This window comes from Plecotus auritus (assembly GCF_963455305.1).
Source record: "Plecotus auritus genome assembly, chromosome: 7".
Lineage (NCBI taxonomy): Eukaryota > Metazoa > Chordata > Mammalia > Chiroptera > Vespertilionidae > Plecotus > Plecotus auritus.
The window spans coordinates 23,334,971-23,353,600 of record NC_137774.1 but is presented as its reverse complement, the minus strand read 5'-3'; the positions used below and the strand labels follow the sequence as shown (position 1 = coordinate 23,353,600).

Sequence of the window (18,630 nt, the reverse complement as noted above, 5' to 3'; positions counted from 1 at the left end):
AAATGAAACATTACTAGAACTCCCCTTTTGTGCTTCTTTTCCATAAAAGAAAACCGTGAATCTGACTTAATGGTAATCATTTTCTTACTTTTTAAAAATAGTTCTCTGCTAAGGAAGTATTCTTAGATACTGTTGTTCTCTTTCATATAAGTGGAATTATAGAATAGTGTATTTTGGTATATTCAGCTTCTTTAGCATCATGTTCATGGGATTAATTCATGTTGTTCTTTATAGGTTTACTTGGTTACTTGATTTCTTTCTCTCTCTTTTTAAAATATCTTTTTATTGATTTGAGAGAGAGAGAGAAAGGGAGAGGGAGTGATAGAAATATCGATCTCTTGCCTCCTGCACGCCTCCTACTGGGGATTAAGCACACAACACAGACATGTGCACTGACCAGGAATCGAACTACTTACTGTTGATGTATATGTGGAGAGTTTCTGGTGTGGGGTTATTACATATAATGATGCAGTGAAAATTTTTGTATTTGGTTCCTGGTACAAAGGTGTACTCATTTTGTAAGTGGAAATGCTGGGCCATAATGTATGCAAACCTTGACCTTGGTTGTTAATACCAGAGTGGTTGTACCCTTTCATTCCCACCAGAATGACTGAAAAATATTTGATGACATTATATGACACTTTTTCCTAGAGTATTACACATTCTCCTTGACACATGACTGATTTAAATTTTTAAGAGTAGGAAATTTTATGTAGAGAGATAATGGTTACTGCAGGAAACTATTTACTTGATCTGAAATTCATAAAATATACATAACCATTTAAATGTTAACAATTCAGTTGTGCAAACCACCACTTCTCTTGGTTCCAAAACATTTTCTTTATCCCAGATGAAAATCAAACATTCATTAAACAGTTACTCCCATTCCTCTCTTTCCCAGTCGCTAGCCACCACCAATCTGTTTTCTGTCTCTTTGGATTTACCTGTTCTGGATATTGCATATAACTGTCATACAATATGTGAACTTTTGTTTCTGGCTCTTTTCCTGTGGTTTAACATTTTCGAGGTACAACCACATTGTAACATGTATCAGTACTTCATTCCTTTTTATGGCTGAATAATATTCCATTTTACATATATATATACCATATATATATTTTTAATTTTTTTATTGTTTAAAATATTACATATATTAGTACATATATCTCCTTTTTTCCCCCCATTGACCTTCCCCCAGCCTCCCCTACCCCCTGTCGCATGCCCTCACCCCCCCCCCCCCCAGTGTCTTGTGTCCATTTGTTGTGCTTATATGCATGCATACAAGTCCTTTGGTTGATCTCTTTCCCCCCTCCCCAACACTTCCCAGCCTTCCTGCTGTAATTTGACAGTCTGTTCGATGCTTTACTGCCTCTGTAGCTATCTTTTTATTCATCAGATTATAATGTTTTTTATTTTTCATAAATGAGTGAGATCATGTGGTATTTTTCTTTCATTGCCTGGCTTATTTCACTTAACATAATGCTCTCCAGGTCCATCCATGCTGCTGCAAATGTAAGAATTCCTTCTTTTTTATAGCAGCTTAGTATTCCATTGTGTAGATGTACCATAGTTTTCTAATCCACTCATCTGCTCATGGGCATTTAGGCTGTTTCCATATACCATATTTTTTTATTCATTGATGGAAATTTGGGTTGTTTACATCCTTTAGCTATTGTTGATACAAACATGTATGTATAAATATTAGAGTACCTCTTTTCAATTCTTTTAGCTATACTCTAACCCTAATTTGTTTTAACTTCTTGAATACATATCATTTGTAATACTTAAGCAATCCTAGAAATGCATTTTCTGTAGGAAGTTTTAAGAGAGCCTGAAAAACATAGGTAAATGGAACCCTGGGGAGAAACTGGGTTGTAACAAAAAATTTGGGACTTCTGTTTTCTCTTCACATGATGTTTTATGTTTTGGCTGTATTATTTTTATAGTAGTAGTTATTCATGTGTAGTTAATTTAATTAGTGACCCAAGGTCAGAAATCGTTCAGAATCAGTCCTAGATGAAAACAGCCATTTAAAAAAGTATTTCAAAGTTTAAAAGAAGTTGAAAGCTACGCGATATTTGTATTTTTTGCCATTTGCAAGAAATTTTACTTAAATAATTAGTTACATTTTCTGGCATAAATATTTTGTCATATAATTAGGTGACAGTATCTGTTCTTTGAGGACCTTTCTCTTTGTGTTGAGTATTTTTCTTTAGTTAAATTCTACTAAACACTTTATGGAAAGAGATTCAGTGTACAAGTGGGGTAGCTAGGTTGACCAGAGGACCAGATGTATTGGTAGAAAAATTAAGATTTATATTTCTTATATTTATACATCTCCAGAGAGTATTCTTCTGAACTTCATTTTCCTTCCTATTCTTCCTTCCTTAGTAAGCATACCCCATACCAGGTTCCATGGTAGGTTTTGGGCATATCGTGCACAAAAAATTGTCATCTCTGCCCTGTGTATCATCTAGTCCAAGGGAAAAGATAGGGATCAAATAACAGTGAACAAATTCCTAAGATTATATATTTGCTGAAGGGTGCAAAGTGCCCATCAATTAAGGATTTGTCATTTGTAAAAGAACATGTAGTTGAAGAGCATACTTGGATTTCTGAGTCAAAATAAAATATTTTCTCTCAGCTTTATTGCTCATAGCTCTCTGCATTGTTTGCCTAAAGCTACCAGAAGACATCGCAGAGAGGAGATGATAGACTGTTTGACAGATTGCTATACTTAGCATTCTCTTTTGAAAGCAAGGAATTTCAGAAGGCATTTTCCTCCTGATAACACCTATTTAAAATTTTACTGTGTTGGAATTTCACCCCACTACTCTGTGTAGTATTCCTTAATTTCAAAGCACCAATGTTAGAGTGATGGTCATTTTTCTTCATGTTCTCTTTGTATTTCACATGTCAAAACAAAATGGGCATTGTTGTTGGTTAGTTCTAAAAAGGATGTATTTACAGTTTGTGTGGATAAACAGTTTGATGCTGGTCAAAAACAATGTAAACTTTGAACAGGGAGGGATTCATCTTGAAAATGAATCATGCTTGGTGCTATTACCGTTGTTTGTGCTCTTTTTAGCAAAGTAAAGGAAACTGTTAAATAACAGTTGATATAGGGATATTTCCTTTTTACTCTCTGGAGTCAGTTCAGTGTAGGTTAGGATTATTTTATCTTCTTGCCATTATTTTACATAACAGAGGACGTTTATTTATTTGAAATATACTCTCTCTAAATATGTCCTTCATTTTTCTTCTTATTTCCTTGACCTTAGTCTATGCGAATGTTTCTTAACTTAAGATCCATGGACATGGATATGAAAGAAATGACATCATTATGTTTACTATCCTCTAACCAAAAGTGTTTCCTTTCATTGTGAATATAGACAACACAAGATAGTAATATTAGTGTACTTGCGACATTGTCACCAATAAAAATGCAGATGTTTTATATCACAATATATATAAACTGGATATCTTGAAATGTTTTGAGTTACTGATATTTTGAAATATTGTTTATGCTTATCATAGCTTTGAAATTACTATATATTATGTAATACTATTACTGATTTTAGTATTTATTACATATACGTCTATAGCAAAATTTAATTTTTAAATGTATTGATAACTGTGCTTCAGTATAATTGGTTTACTTTAATTCTATGTATTTTATTTAATACATTTATATATAAATAATTGATTTTTAGAGAGGAAGGAAGAGGGAGAGAGAGATAGAAACATTAATGATGAGAGGGAATCATTGATCTGCTGCCTCCTGCATGCCCCACACTGGGCATTGAGCCTGCAATCCAGGTATGTGCCCTGACTGGGAATCCAACTGTGACCTGGCTCACAGGTCTACGCTCAACCACGGAACCACACTGGCCGGGACTCAATCATTTTTTCTTACCACATCTGTTTCAGTAGCTCCTACCCAGCCACTTTTACTATCATAAGACATTTCCTTTGTTAATCATAAATATTATTTTCCACTTTTCTGCTAAAATCTTGCAGTATCTCAATATCCTTGTAGAAGGTTAGAGAAGCTCGCATCCTATTTCTAGTTGTTGTCCCACCACACCTGGATTACTGTATCCTCCCCTGAATATGCCACATGGATTCATTTTTTTGGCACCTTTCCTATTTGTATACTTATCTCTAACTAGAAATATTGTTACCCTCTTGAATGCTTATTAAAACCCTACTTCATTGTGTTCTAGCTAAAAATATCACTTTGTCTCTTAGCCTCTCTTAAACATCTCTGGATGTGTGTCATCTGTAGCAGCCTCCATATTGACACTCTGAACATATTTTGTTATATCACAACATGTTGGTTGTTTGGGGACATGCATGTCTGTCTATTAGATCGACTTCCATGAAGACAGGGCCTTATTTGCATTTGTGTCTTTGTATCTTGTGTAGTATTTGGTAAAATGTAGACTCCAAGGCTTCGAGCCAAGTTTCCAAACATCTTTAGAAGTTCTTCTAGACAATTTATTTTTTATTTTTTAGATTATTTATTTTTAAGTTTTATTGTTTTCCATCACCATTTATCCCCCCTGTACCCTCTTTCACCTCCACCCAATCCTCTCACCCCCCACAATCACCACACTGTTGTCATTGTCCATGAGTTCTTTCTCTTTTTTTGCTTAATCCCTCCACACCGCCCCCCCCCGTCCCTCCAATAAAACAATTTAGATTTAAATCATTACTTGTCAGAATGAAGAGATTTTTATTCATGATAACATTGCTGTTCATTTTAACATCTTTAAGATACATTTATTTATTCGACAGCCATTAATTAGTGTTTACTATGTCTAGGCACAGTTTCTGAGCTCGAAGAATATAGCAGTGGACAGGAGAAACATGTCTCCTTTCCCATGGAGCTGACTTTCTAGTGGAGTGTTATAAATAAAAAAGAGGATAGAAAGATAGATAGATACAAAGAAAGATAGCCATAGCCGGTTTGGCTCAGTGGATAGAGCATCAGCCTGTTGACCAAAGGGTCCAGGGTTCGATTCTGGTCAAGGGTACGTACTTTAGTTGCAGGCTTCTCTCCAGCCCGGGCCCGGTTGGGGCACGTGCAGGAGGCAACCAGTCTGTGTGTTTCTCTCACATCAATGTTTCTCTCTGTCTTTCCCTCTTTCTTCCACTCTCCCTAAGAAAATAAATCAATGGAAAAATATGAAAACAAAAAAAGAAAAAAGAAAGAAAGATGATAGATAGTTTTATGGGCCAAGGAGAAAAATAAAGAATTGAAGGGGAATAGGGAATGCCTGGGGAGGATTGCAATTTGAGATTAGAATTCTTCAGCAGACCAGACTGCGTTGCTAACATTTGAACAAAGAGGTGATGGAAGTATGGATGAAAGTCATGCAGATGTCTGGGGACAATGTTCTAGGCAGAAGGAACGGCTAGTGTAAAATCCGTGGTTTGGGAATGTGCCTGGACTGATTAAGGGTTAGGGTTAGGGTTAGGGTTAAGGGTTCAGTGTGGCTGAAGCATAATAGTAGAAGCACATAGTAGAAGATGAGGTCAGAGCAAATGTGTCTAGATCATGTCAACCTTTGACTTTTCCTTAGAATGAGAAATGGAGAAGCTGTGGAGAGTTTTGAGAATAAGAGTGACATGATAAGCTTGTGTTTTGGCAGGATCAGAAGGGAGATCTGACAAGGGTAGGAGCCCAGTGAGACCAGTTAGGAGAGTACTGCAAAAATCCAAGTGAGAGAAGACAAGGCTTGGACTGAGTTGTTTATAGTGGAGATTCTGAGTAGTAATTGGATTCTTGCTATATACAGCAGGTCCTTGGGTTATGTCGGGGATCCGTTCCTACGGCACGACATAACTGATTTTCGCTGTAAGTCCGAACCTACCTACATAAGCACCTTACGTCACTTACATGGAGCACATACACAGCAGTAATGAAGTGAAACAGTAAAAAAAATTTAAAAGAAAGGTAACAATACCTGACCTTCACTTATGGTAAATAAATAATAAAAAAACATAAAGCACATATGTACATACATCGAAATGACGGAACTTTTTTTTTTTTTTAATAAATAAATGGGAGATGGCGATGTCACAAAATGACGTATGTCAAGTCTGACGTAACCTGAGGACTGCCTGTATATGTTTTTTTAAAAAATATTTTTATTGCTTTCAGAGAGGTAGGGAGAGGGCGAGAGAGATAGAAACATCAATGATGAGAGAGAATAATTGATTAGCTACCTCCTGCATGCCCCCAACTGGGGAATGAGCTCATAACTGGGGCATGTGCCTTTGACTGGAATTGAACCTGGGACCCTTCAGCCCACAGGCCAATGCTCTATCCACTGAGCCAAACTGCCCAGGGCGAATTCTTGCTATATTTTGAGGGTAGGGCCATCAGGATTTCTGGTATACTTTATGTCACGTATGAGAGAAGAGAGGAGTCAGAGTGACTAGTACCTATTGTTGTACCTGTGCCTTAACTTTCTTTCTGTAAAATGGGGAAAATAATATTACTTACCTTAGAGAGTTACTGTGAGGATTAAAGCACTTTGAATAGTATTTTACACATGTCAGATACTCTGTAAATGGTCCTGCTATGATTAGTATCATTATCAATATTGTTTTTATTGAGGAGGTATATAGGATTGAGTACTTTTTCATATTTTTGCATAGTGCCTCTTATCCAGAAAACCAAATAAACGAATAATTCACTGAATAATGAGTGAATGAAAAATATAATTGTGACCTTGTTGTGTACACATTTTAACCTTTTAAAATTTTATTTATTTATTATTATTTTAATCCTCACTCCTGGATATGTTTTTTTCTTGATTTGAGAGAAAGACAGAGGGAAAGAGAGAGATAGAAAAGCATCTATTGGTTGCCTCCTATTTGAGCCCCAACCGGGCATTGAACCCAGCAATCTAGGTAATGCTCCCTGACCAGGAATTGAATCTGCAACCTTTTGGTGTATGAGACCACTCTCCAACCATCTGAGCCAGGGCTTTTATTTATTTATTTATTTATTTAAGCATTTTGGACTCAGTATTGATAAGTTGACTTCCAACATTGTTTCTGAAATGGAGATACCAACACAAAACTGAAAAGTGAAGGTAGTATAATTTTTTTTCTTTTTCATGTTTTTGCTCATTTAAAATTCACACATCAGGAAGTGTAGTTTTTCCATTTACTCCACCTATTCTTGAGCCTTTGCTTTTGTTTATTTTGCAAATTAGTTTTCCAGTTTAAATTCAAGAATATGGCATGTACTCTGTGATAGGGCTTTTAAGGAACTTGTTTTTTCTTGCTATTTCCATCGACTTAACAGAGGGATTTTGGATTTATTTCTACAGTTCCCCAGAGTTCCTGGAAGCGTCTCCTTTCCCATTAACTTATTGATCCTCAGGGGAGGAGTCATCTTTGAGTCATGACTTCTGGCATTTGAATTCCAGATTCTGCTTCTTCCAAATGGAAGTAGTTGAGACCTTCTTGGACTCAAAGCTCCATGTTTTAGTAAAAGTGCTTTTAAATAGCTGGTAGCATCACTTTTCTTTTTAGCATCTGAGTGCTGCATTTTTTTTTTTTAACCACTCAGAAACTGTTTATAGTCTTTATTTGATGGTTTATTGTAATTACTTTTGTTGATCAGTAGTTTTCTTGATACAGACCACATCACAATTGTAAATACAAAGCAACCACACATTTCAGCCTTATATAGTTTCACCTACTTAAGACAATCAATAAGAATGTGATGTTCCTTGACTTCTCTTTCCACATCTCTGTTTACTTGTGGATTGAAGTTTCCATTTGTATGTTTTAATTTTTGCCAAGAAAAATCAATCATGTGCACTGTAGCTCTGCTTTAAATTTTATGCCTCATATGGCACAGAGTATATATAGTTATATACATGTTAAATGGATAAACCTCTTTCTGTTAGGCTATCTTAATTTAGTACCTGGGTTTTTACTGGTTACATGTACTTGATTGTTTTAGCTCAGATGAAGTTTTGTTTTTAATTGGTTGTTTTCAAGCCTAATAAAGTTTTCCTAGTGAATTTATTTTCTTATAAATTCTTTTATCATCCTTTAAAAAATGTTGCTCTGACATTATTCTGTACTATACACAAAATCATACATATTTAAATATTTTTATGTCACTTCCTATTGTTTCTTAGAGCACATGATTTCTTTGGGAAAGTGGATTGAAAAGAGAGATTTGAAATAAGATGCTTTCATTTAAGAAGGACTAATTGAAAAAACCATCTATTAAATAAAAAGAGCTCAATTTTCAATAGACTATTTTATAGAGCAGTTTTAGGTTCATAGCAAAATTGAGAGGATAGTACCAATAGCATAGTTTCTGAGAAAAAATAACATTACCTCTGGAGTATCTTTGAAAATTATTATATTGTCTCTAAATTATAGATTACAATTTGGTGCTATAAAAACTGGTTAAACTCTTATTTGAATATTTTTTTGTCCATTTCATTTAGAAAATGCCTCATTTTTTTTTCTCTGAAAGTTTTCTCTTAAAATAGACGCCAGATAAGGTAGTTAGCAATTGAAGCTAACCTGGAATTTCTTGTTTTGCCTTTTACTGTTCATGAAATATTTTGTTTGTTTCTCTGTATTTATTTTTTACTTTGGCAAAGCATAGATTCGAGTGATGTGGGTTTTTGATTTTAAATGGTTAATGAGAAATGCCTCTAGAGGGCGGTCTTTTCTAAACTTTACTCTGATCTGATCATGGTAACCCTGGCATGAACCTGGTGTAGTATGGATGGTGATGTCTTATAAGATGTCATAGTTGCCCAGTTTCCTTCTTACTATGTTTTCCAAGATGTATTCCTCAAAATCTTTTTAGAGAATTGGACTTATGAATATATTACTTTCAGTTAATATCTATTTTTAGTACTCCATCCAGATACCTAGGTTCTATGAATAAATTTAGGTAGTTGAATGTAGGCAAATTTTTTTTAGTGAAGTAAGTATGTGGTGTCTGCATGTTCTAAACATTCCTTTCTCTGATTCTCTATGTTGCTATTCTCTACTTTATGGGATCAGAGTGATTAAACTCCACTATCGAGACATTATAAGGGCTTATAGTTAATCTCTGCTTCTCTTTTCTGTTAGCATTTATTAGAATTTTATTGTTTTTGTTTACCTACTTAATATAATTTCATCAAAGTAATGTACGCACTTATTATAAAAGAGAAGTAATTCCACAAATTTATAATGAAAAACAGCCCATCAGGTGTCATTCCCAGAGGCTCTTATGTCAGCTCTGCATGGGGTCTTCCTTGCTGGTTTTCTTTGCTTTGCTTTGCTCCGCTCCTTTTGGGAAACATGTTAGTTGGAAATGGATCTCCTATATTGAACCCCTAACTTTCTTTTCTATTTTCTATCACTTTGTCTTTTTGTTTCACTTTAAGAGAGTGTCTCCAACTTGATCTTTTAAACTTCTTATTGCATTTTTATCTCGGCAACATGTTTTTAATATTCTTTACTCTGAATATTTCTTTAATTATCACATTTTTTTCTTATTTGACAGACACATTATAGTTTATCTATTTGAAGCATATTTTGATCCTTGTATTATCTTTATTTCCTCTGACTTCTTTTTCAAATTTTTTGTTGTTGTTAGGAGCATTATCTTCCATATTAGAGCAATGGTTTGCAATTGCATTTATAATTTACCTAGGTAGATTTTAAAAACTACTGATATCCATGCCCAATCATAGGCTGATTAAACCAAAATGTTGAGGAATCCTTGGCTGATCATTTTTTTAAAAAATATTTTATTGATTTGAGAGAGAAACAGAGATTTGTTGTCCCACTTATTCATGCAGCCATTGATTGCTTCTTGTATGTGCCCTGACCGGGGACCGAACCCACAACCTTGGGGTCCTGGGACGATGCTCTAACCAACTGATCATTCTTATTTTTACTTTATTTTAAAATTTTATTATATGTTCATTTATTTCACGATTTTATTTTTATGCCCCTAATCAAAAAACCTTTACTACCAAACTGATGGGAAGCTCTTTGAGCATGAGCAGGTCATACCAACTTGTAGGCCCCCCTGGTCTATCAGGTGAAACTGGCAATTTTATTAGGGTACCCTAATCGATACAATTTGTATTTAATTTGGCAGATCAGTTTCCCCATAAAGGAATCCTCTTTTTGGGATGGTTTTGGGATGATGTGGTCTTTCTGGTGCTAAACTTAGAAGTTAGTGTTGAAGGAGTCATTTTAGTTTAGTGATTAGAATAATAAGAGGATTTGGTTTATCTGTTTGCATATTACTATTACCTTACTTTTCCAGGGAGGAAGACAAGTAAGACATTTCTAATTAGCTTCCATTGAAATGTTTTTTCCCCCCAAAATTGATTTTAGAAAAATTGGAGAGGGATCAGAGAATAGGAAATAGGTTTCTTAGGATACATAATGACCAGTGTCTGAATGACCCAAACTAACAGATTTAGAAGTGATCAGACTTGAGAGTAACAGCCATGTGTAGTTGTGAACTTAAAACCTGAGTAGGAAATAAAAACCTGACTGTTGGCTTATGATTTGGAAGCCTCAAAAGGGTAAGGAAAGTGGGGTCTGTGCTGTGCCAGGGTCACATATACTGAGAAATAGACACTGTTATAGTTCTCACCATAATAGGCTCTTACCATAAAATGACATTTAGAATTTGGAGGAGGTTGAGAAAAGGAAAAGGAAGAGGATTTAAGGTTCACTGAAAAAGTTATTAACATTGGGGGATGTGTTTTTGCAGGTGAGAATATTGAAGCTAGAATGAGGCACAGGAGTCAAACTGTTTCAGAGTGGATAGAGTGCCATTAATGTGGGCATGTGGTTGGAAGTTTCAGGAGAGACTGGTCGTTCCATCTGCTGGGTCCAGAACTGTCTCTCATAGGGCGTGCTGAGGAAAGGTTTGATAATATTTGTCTAATTTTGGAGTGGATTGCAATGTATCCATATTTGATAAAATCATGGGTGTGATAAATATACAGCCACAACACTGATGAATGAATTTGGTTTTCTGGCAAAAGTTAAGAAAAAGTGTTTCTGCCTCAGCAGAAGAATCCTAGGGAGACAGAGTCAACACTTCTCAGGTGCCTACTGATTATGGCATCCCTCCTCTGTGATTCTCACTCGCAAGGATTTCTGCCAAAGGAGTTTTTATGTGCACTGGTAAACTCATGGTTCTGCTTTTGGAAAATCACTTTAGAAACAAGGACTTACTATTTATTGATATTCATATGATGTACTTTGATTTCTTTCTTCTTTTTTTAGTGAACAATTCTCTTTCACAAATTTTTGATAATTTAGGCAGCTAAATGGGGTATGGCTTTCCTGTTTTCTTCAGGAGCAGAACGTGTAAGCATATTTTGGTAGAAAGATATTTAAAAGCTGGAAATAAATATATGTGAAGATGAAAGGTTTTATCTTCCCTGCTGTCCAAATTGCTGATGTGGCCCTTTTGCGCTGCACTCCCATCTTTGTACGGTTGTTAAAAATCTGCTGCTCTTTCCCATCTGAAGGAAATGCATCTTTGACACTTCTCATGACCTGAGCCATAATGCTGAACGAGAGCCAGAAAATATCCTTAACAGTCCTGGTAAAAAGAAGGAAGGCTTCCGTGGGGAGGGGCGGGGAGCATGGGGAGGGAGGCTGTGGGAAGAGCATCTTTAGTGAAGCTGCTTACATTTCACTACGATAGCTGTGATTCAACAGAGAATACTCTTGACTTTCATCTTTATTTTTCCCCTTCAGTATACAACACTTAATGTATTTGGAAAACACAAGTTCTGCACATGTTAAATTAAACTTGAGTCCTCCAAGCCTAAAAATATTACAACTTAAATCTTGCAGTTTGTTTAAAAGTTTATCTTATAAAGGGTCCGATTGTTTTCTTCACGAACAGCTCTCAGTTCTTCCACATCTTATATGTTTAACAGTATAAGTAATAGTTGTAAGTTGTAGTTGTTGAGTGATGAAGATAAGTTTCTGTATTTTTTTTTCCCCTTGCACAGCTTGCCCTGTTCGCTCTGTTGACATGATACAAAATTCATTGTGAGATAAACATGGGAGATCTGGTGTAGAGCCTTTTCAAACCAGAATTTCAAAGAGGATTTATATATACTTTGGGGAGCTCATTTAATCCCAAATGAGGTCCAAGAGATGCTAGATTTGGGTTTTTTAATTCTGGGGATTTTTCACTAAGGTGAAAATTCTTCCGAGCATTTTGTCCCTAAACTCTGTTTGAGCTCCTTCAGAGAACAGGGAAATTTTGAGGGTACTTAAATATGTTATGTTAGGTTTAGGAATAAAACTTAAAGTAAAACTCCCAAAATGTTTTGTTGTTCTCATTTATTACGAAGAGTTTGTCCCTTCTGTTGTTAAATGTAGTCTATTTATGGTTTTGTTTGATTTTTAATTGTTGAAAGAGTGGCATACTACAATCCTAATGTTTAAAGTGAACTAAAAACTGCTAAAACTTCTTAAATATTAAGAGCACTAGCTCTTACAAATTTCCTTTATCCCACATCTTAGAGTGCTCTAAGAAAAATAAACTATGGCAATGAACTTCCCACTTATGGGGGAGATTTTGCTCATTTATTTTATAAATTTGGGCTGGCTGTGTGATCAAGACTACATTGTACCCCAAATACAACGGAGAGGAAATGTAGCCGGAAGATTTTCTTGCAGGGTATGTCATTGCTGTTCCCCGTACACCTGTATCTCTGAAACTTTCTGGACATTTTTTTATACACCCCTCCCCCCAATTTTATTCTTGGCATTTTATAAACATTGTTTCTAGCTCTTGATCTCATCTCCCTTTTTAGGCTTATTTTTGCATCCCAAGGCTCCTAATTCTATTCCTGATTTGGTATCTTTTTGGAGGAGTATAGATAGTCCTGTCTACATATAGTTTAAAGAACAGTTATCTCTTTTTTACTTTAAATTTTTTATGAATGAACTTTCTAAATGTATTGAATTTATTTTAATTTAAAGAAGGAAAAAATACCCACATTTGCCTATAACAGTCATGAGCACATTAAGATAATAACTGGTAAAATGTATTAAGGCTAGAAAAGGAAAACCACCTAGAAAATAATTTGTTTAAAATGTATGTATTTATGTAAATATATATAAATATTTGCATAAACATATATACATATAATTATTATTTAATAATTAGTGCAGTGTCAGGTCTCCAAAGCATGACATTTTAACTCTGCTGACGTTTAGTAAGCACTAGTGCAAAGTTGCATGCAGGCTAGTCTGTTACGTTGTGTAGTGATGACAATATTAACAATCTCAATCCCCATCTCGCAAAAAACAAAACAAAACAAAAACAACAAAGATTCCTTCCTTCTTTTCAGATTGATTTGGTGGGAGATTTATCTTTTTACTTTCCCACCCCTCCCCAAAATACCGATAGTAGTGTCTATAGTGCCATAAACAGTTTACATGAAAAAGCAACAAGTGTTTTTGCTTGAAATGCATAAAGGTTTGCAGTATTTTTACTTCCCCAGCCTTCACTCCCCCCAAAAAGTTACAGGGAGAAACAAGACAATGCCCAGTCAGAATTGTCCTTGAACTCTTTCCATCCTGAGCTTTGTCACCTAAACTGTCTGGTTGTTGTGTTAATAGCCTTTTACAAAAAAAAAACAAAAAATATTTTATTCATTTTCATTTAATTGCATGTTCTACTTCCCTGGCTCCTGTGAACAAGCATTGCTTCCGCCCAGTTTGGTATGTGGGTCAGAAGGCACTGTTTCTCACCAGGGCGCTGCTGTTTCCTTTTCCTACTTGAGTAGATTACAGATTATACTGGAATACGCCTGAGCAAAGGTCAAAAAGGAGGGTGAATGTCCTGGAATGGCAGCTGGGAAGCCATTCTCATCCAGAAAAGGGGAGGGGGAATTAGAAAAAGAGAGAAATAGAGACTCCCATCCCAACCCCAAATGTCCCACATTGAGGAAATGCCCATTTGCACAGGGTACTTGTTATATTTTCCAAAAGGGTTTTATTTGGTTTTGATTAAATAATTATCAAGTGTATAGCTGAGAAAGCTTTAATGTTAAATTAGATGGCAAGCAAGAGCTAAGCCGTGTTTTTAACTTTTCAGAGCCCAGATTTCCACTGAGTGTTTCAGATGCAGCTACCACTGTCCTCTTTTACACAGAGTCAAGAAATCGGGAGCTTTTCAATGACTTAGTTAAACTTGTTAGTATATTTTGGGTTTTTATCCCCGTCAGTTCCACAGCAATACGTTAAAAGCAGACCAAAACTGTGAAAAGCAAAAAGCACAAGAAAAGCCCCATCTGAACTCATTACCCGGGTCTTATGTGGGAAAGATATTTAGGGAAAGGAGACCATGTAGAGGGCTTAGAGGAGGGGGCTGTTGGAAGGAGGACAATAACGGGATAGCTGGGAGTAGGACTTCTTTCCTTCAGAAGTGTCTTCTCCGGAGTCCAGGTTGCACATCAACGCTGGCTTTCAGTGGGCCTCATTTGATCCAATTTCAAAATGTAGGAATTCAAAATAGTAGCCCATGGACACTGACTGGGAGGCTTGATTCCTAGAACAGCAGCAGATCTTGTGGACGAGTGTGTTGGAAAGGTGATGAGAACAGAATGTGATACTATTGTCGGCGTCTAATATATAACATGGGAAGGTTGCTACTGGAAACCTTCAGAGCACTGGAGTGCCTAAAGTGTCCCTGGTAAGGATAAAAGAAGTGAGAAGATTATGCAGACTCCTAATAACATTGCTCTCCCGTAGGGTACTGTCAACACTGCCTGGAATCCCTTTGCTTTTTTTTTTTTACAGATGAATCTATATTTATATTTATTCACATCCCTAATGACCCCAAAGGGCAATGCTCCTTTATCCTCCAAACATGTCATTTGTTCCATTTTATTCCATCATAGTTCTTAGTTTCTTACACCTTGTGTTACTAGAATCTTCCTTTGACCCCCATTAGCAACAATCTGTAGCTTGTGCCTCTAGAAACCTGTAACAAAAAGTTTTATCTTTCTCACTGATAGGATACTTTTTAACAGTACTTTCGGACCTACAGCTCTGAGCCTTTGATTGCTTAATGCTACAGTAACTGCTTTTATTCACTTTGTTTCATAATTTGATAGGATAAGGAGATTATTCTTAAAGGGGAAGAAGGGAGAGGAGGCACATCATTACATTTATGCCTTACTTGTTCCCTTTTCTTGTTTGCATTTAAGAAGAAATGCAAACATGGACAGAGACACACTGATACTAACTTTTATATTTAGCATAATCTGTAATGGTCAACAATCTCAGGATCTTGCTGGCTGCAGAGGTTTCTTGTAGCTGGCAGTGTGCCGCTTGCACATGTTCTCACGTCTCTGCATTCAGGAGCTCAGAATACCAGCCTGCAGCTTCTGCTGAGAGGGTGCAGATAAAATGGAGAGGGGGCTAGCTCCGCAGCCACAGTACCTGGGAGTTGTTGCTGATGTCTTTTCCACAAATGTTCAAGTTTGTCAAAGCCCAGTAAATCTTACAAAGTTTATTTTCCTTGTAGCATCTGTGTTTTATAATGGGTCTTTTAATTTGTTTTTACTTTGTCTGCAGGGATTTCTTTTGTCCGGAGTTTTCAGACTCTGTCTTTTTTTTTTTTCCTGTGGAAGTGAGTCTGTTAATGATGGCTGGTTAGGGAATATGCCTCTCTGACAAGCCATACCTCTGGTGCAGCAACAAAGCCCATTGTTATTCTCGTTCTTTACTTTTATCCTCAACCTAACCCATTTTCCTTCGTGTTTTTGCAATATCGAATGTTTTGGAGAACATACTTTGGGACAATAGGTAAATGAGAAGATGGCATTTTGGAGTTACTCTAACTTTTAGTAAACAGGCTATACCCTGTTGGACATCACACACAGATGGCGGTACTCTGTATTAATATGCTGGTTGAGAGTTACTTTTCCCCTACCGTATAAGGTGTCTGTAGGCATTCTTCATCGAAAAGGTAGAAGAATCTTTTTGAAAAGCACATGAGGCTGTTTTCATTTTTCAAAAATGCAGTCTTGTTCAAGTAAATACAGAAAGTCAGTGGTTAAACCCCAATGTGACCTTTTTTGGTTTAGTGCTTTGTTGTCACATTAAAAACAATAATAACGTAAACAAACAATTAAAACTAAAACAAAGTATCCTAGCTTTAAACATCCAGGGATGCTTTATAAATTCTGACTTTTAAATGATTTCCTATTCCTAAATAGAACTGCTGCTTTAGTGTATTAAGAAGCCATTTTATTGGAACTTGGAATTTTTGCCCCCCAAAGGAACTCAACTCCCTCTATCTTGGGGACTGGTAAACCTCTAAAAGATCAAAGCTCTAGTGGATTTGGATAAAGACCCAAAAGCCCGAAGGCTTATGGAAGTTTATCTGTATAGAGCAAGCCCAAGGAACTGGGATGAGAGTCTTAGAAGAGCTTATTTTCTCATGAGATTTTTGGGACTTCCTCTGGCTGTGCCAGAAATACTGTGAGAATATCCATTCTCATGGCATTTGTCACTCACAGGTCTTGTCCCAGCTGGGATTTGAAAGTATAATGGGGTGTGAAATATCTATTTTAAGGTTTTATGAATCCCTCTACTAAAACTACAATTAACCAACTTCTGCTATTTGCAATGTACTTATACAATGGAAAAAAAAAGCCTAGTAAAGAATGGTTAGCAAAGGTTACATTTAGAATTTGTGTAGTGACTCTTCGCTGATCTCAAAATTTTTCAATTTCACTGTCACTACTGTATATATATGCCTGAGAGGCGCAGCAAAGACATGGTGCTACTCTTGCTCTTTGACCAAGGGGAAATTGAACAAAGGGAGGGACAAACAGAGGGACAGACTTCATCACATGCAAGACTTGGGATGCTACGGAACCTCATTATTTTAAGAACATAAAGAAAAATTCTGGCTTGGAAATTTAGCTTTGCTATAACCAGAGGAAGTGTCTGAAGATCTATTCTTAAAGTTACCAAAGGCTAGGCTCCCAGCCCAGTCAACATGAGACTAAGCAGAGAAGTGAAGGCCATGGATTCCAGCATCTGGCTATCTTCTGAAGTCTGAGTTCCCTCCAAAATTAATTCTTTTTCTGTAGCTCACAGGGCTAAATTTTCCTGTACTTCCTGGATGTGGGAAAACACACACACACACACACACACACACACACACACACACACACACACATATGCCACATTTTCAAAGAAAGTCTATGACACAAAAGATAATGCAAAATAATTTTTAGCCAAAGACTTTGAGTAATAGCAATAAGAAGAAAGGATTGTTATACTAATTTTGTGTATTTGATTTATTGAGTATGAACTTCATTTTTAAATTTGATGTGTTTTATTGTATTTTTTTTAACATGAAGATCATTATACATCAGCTAATGAGATTTCTTATCTAAGCTAGTTTCCTGATTTTCCTAATTCCTGACATAATTGTCTACATATCTCTCATCCCCTAATTTCCTATTAGAAAAGTATAGGGAAGATGATAAAAGATTTTTCCTCTAGGCTCAAGATTTCTACACTTTTTTAAGTTGTACTTTAACACAACAACAATAAAAATGTCTCCTTCCTTTTTGTTTCTGAGACCTTTTGCAGATATCTTTATTAGCATGTTTTCTTCCATTTAAAATTTTTGGTTTATAAATAATCTTTCTGTCTCATGTTATGAACTTTTTAGGAGTCCCTTGGACTTACTCATTCAGGACTAGAACAGGGCCTCATACCAATAGGCTCAAAAGTATGAAGTGAAAGAATAAATGTTGAATGAAACCTTTGCTGGTACAGTATCTTATCGTGTCAATATCTTTTTAGCCGCAAAGTCCTTAACTCTGTGTTCTGCATCCATTACCTGTATCATTTTTTATCAGTGTTCCCTTGACTTATCCCTTTCTATCCGACCTTTTACCTCTTCACGGAAACTACCCGAAGGATGATTAGCTTTCTCTCTCAGTTTGCCTTCCTGAACCTTGTCATTGCTCACCATTTTATTAACACATTTATTCTTCCTTTAAAGCTGCTTTTACTAAGTACTTGCCATACCTGTAAAATACAGCAGTCCCCCTTACCTGCAGTTTTGCTTCCCGTGACTTCTCTTACCTGCGGTCACTGCAGTCCCAAAATATTAAATGGAAAATTCCAGAAAGAATTCATAAGTTTTAAATTGTGTGCTGTTTTGACCAGTGTGCTGAAATCTCACACTATCCCGCTCAGTCCTGCCTGGGACGTGAATAATCACTTTGGCCAGCATATCTGTGCTGTACATGCAGTACAATAAGGTATTTTGGGAGAGAGACCACTGTCACGTAACTTTTATTACAATGTATGGCTATAATTGTTATATTTTATTATTAATCTATTAACTGTGCTTAATTGATAAATTAAGCTTTATCATTGGTATGTATGTATAGGAAAAGATATAGTGTATGTAGGGTTTGGTACTGTCTGTGGTTTCAAGCATCCACTGGGGGTCTTGGAATGTATACCCCTAGGAGAAGGGGCACTGCTGTGGAAGACAGACACTGCCTCTATTCTTATGAACATAAAATCTCCCCGGCTTACTTGACTCTT

General features: G+C 36.1%; 1 protein-coding gene across 18 annotated transcripts in view; it reads left to right on the top strand.

Annotated features, from left to right (window-relative positions):
* The window catches only part of BCAS3 (BCAS3 microtubule associated cell migration factor), a 490,554-nt gene that overhangs the window by 166,887 nt on the left and 305,037 nt on the right, over positions 1-18,630 (top strand). The window lies entirely within an intron of this gene.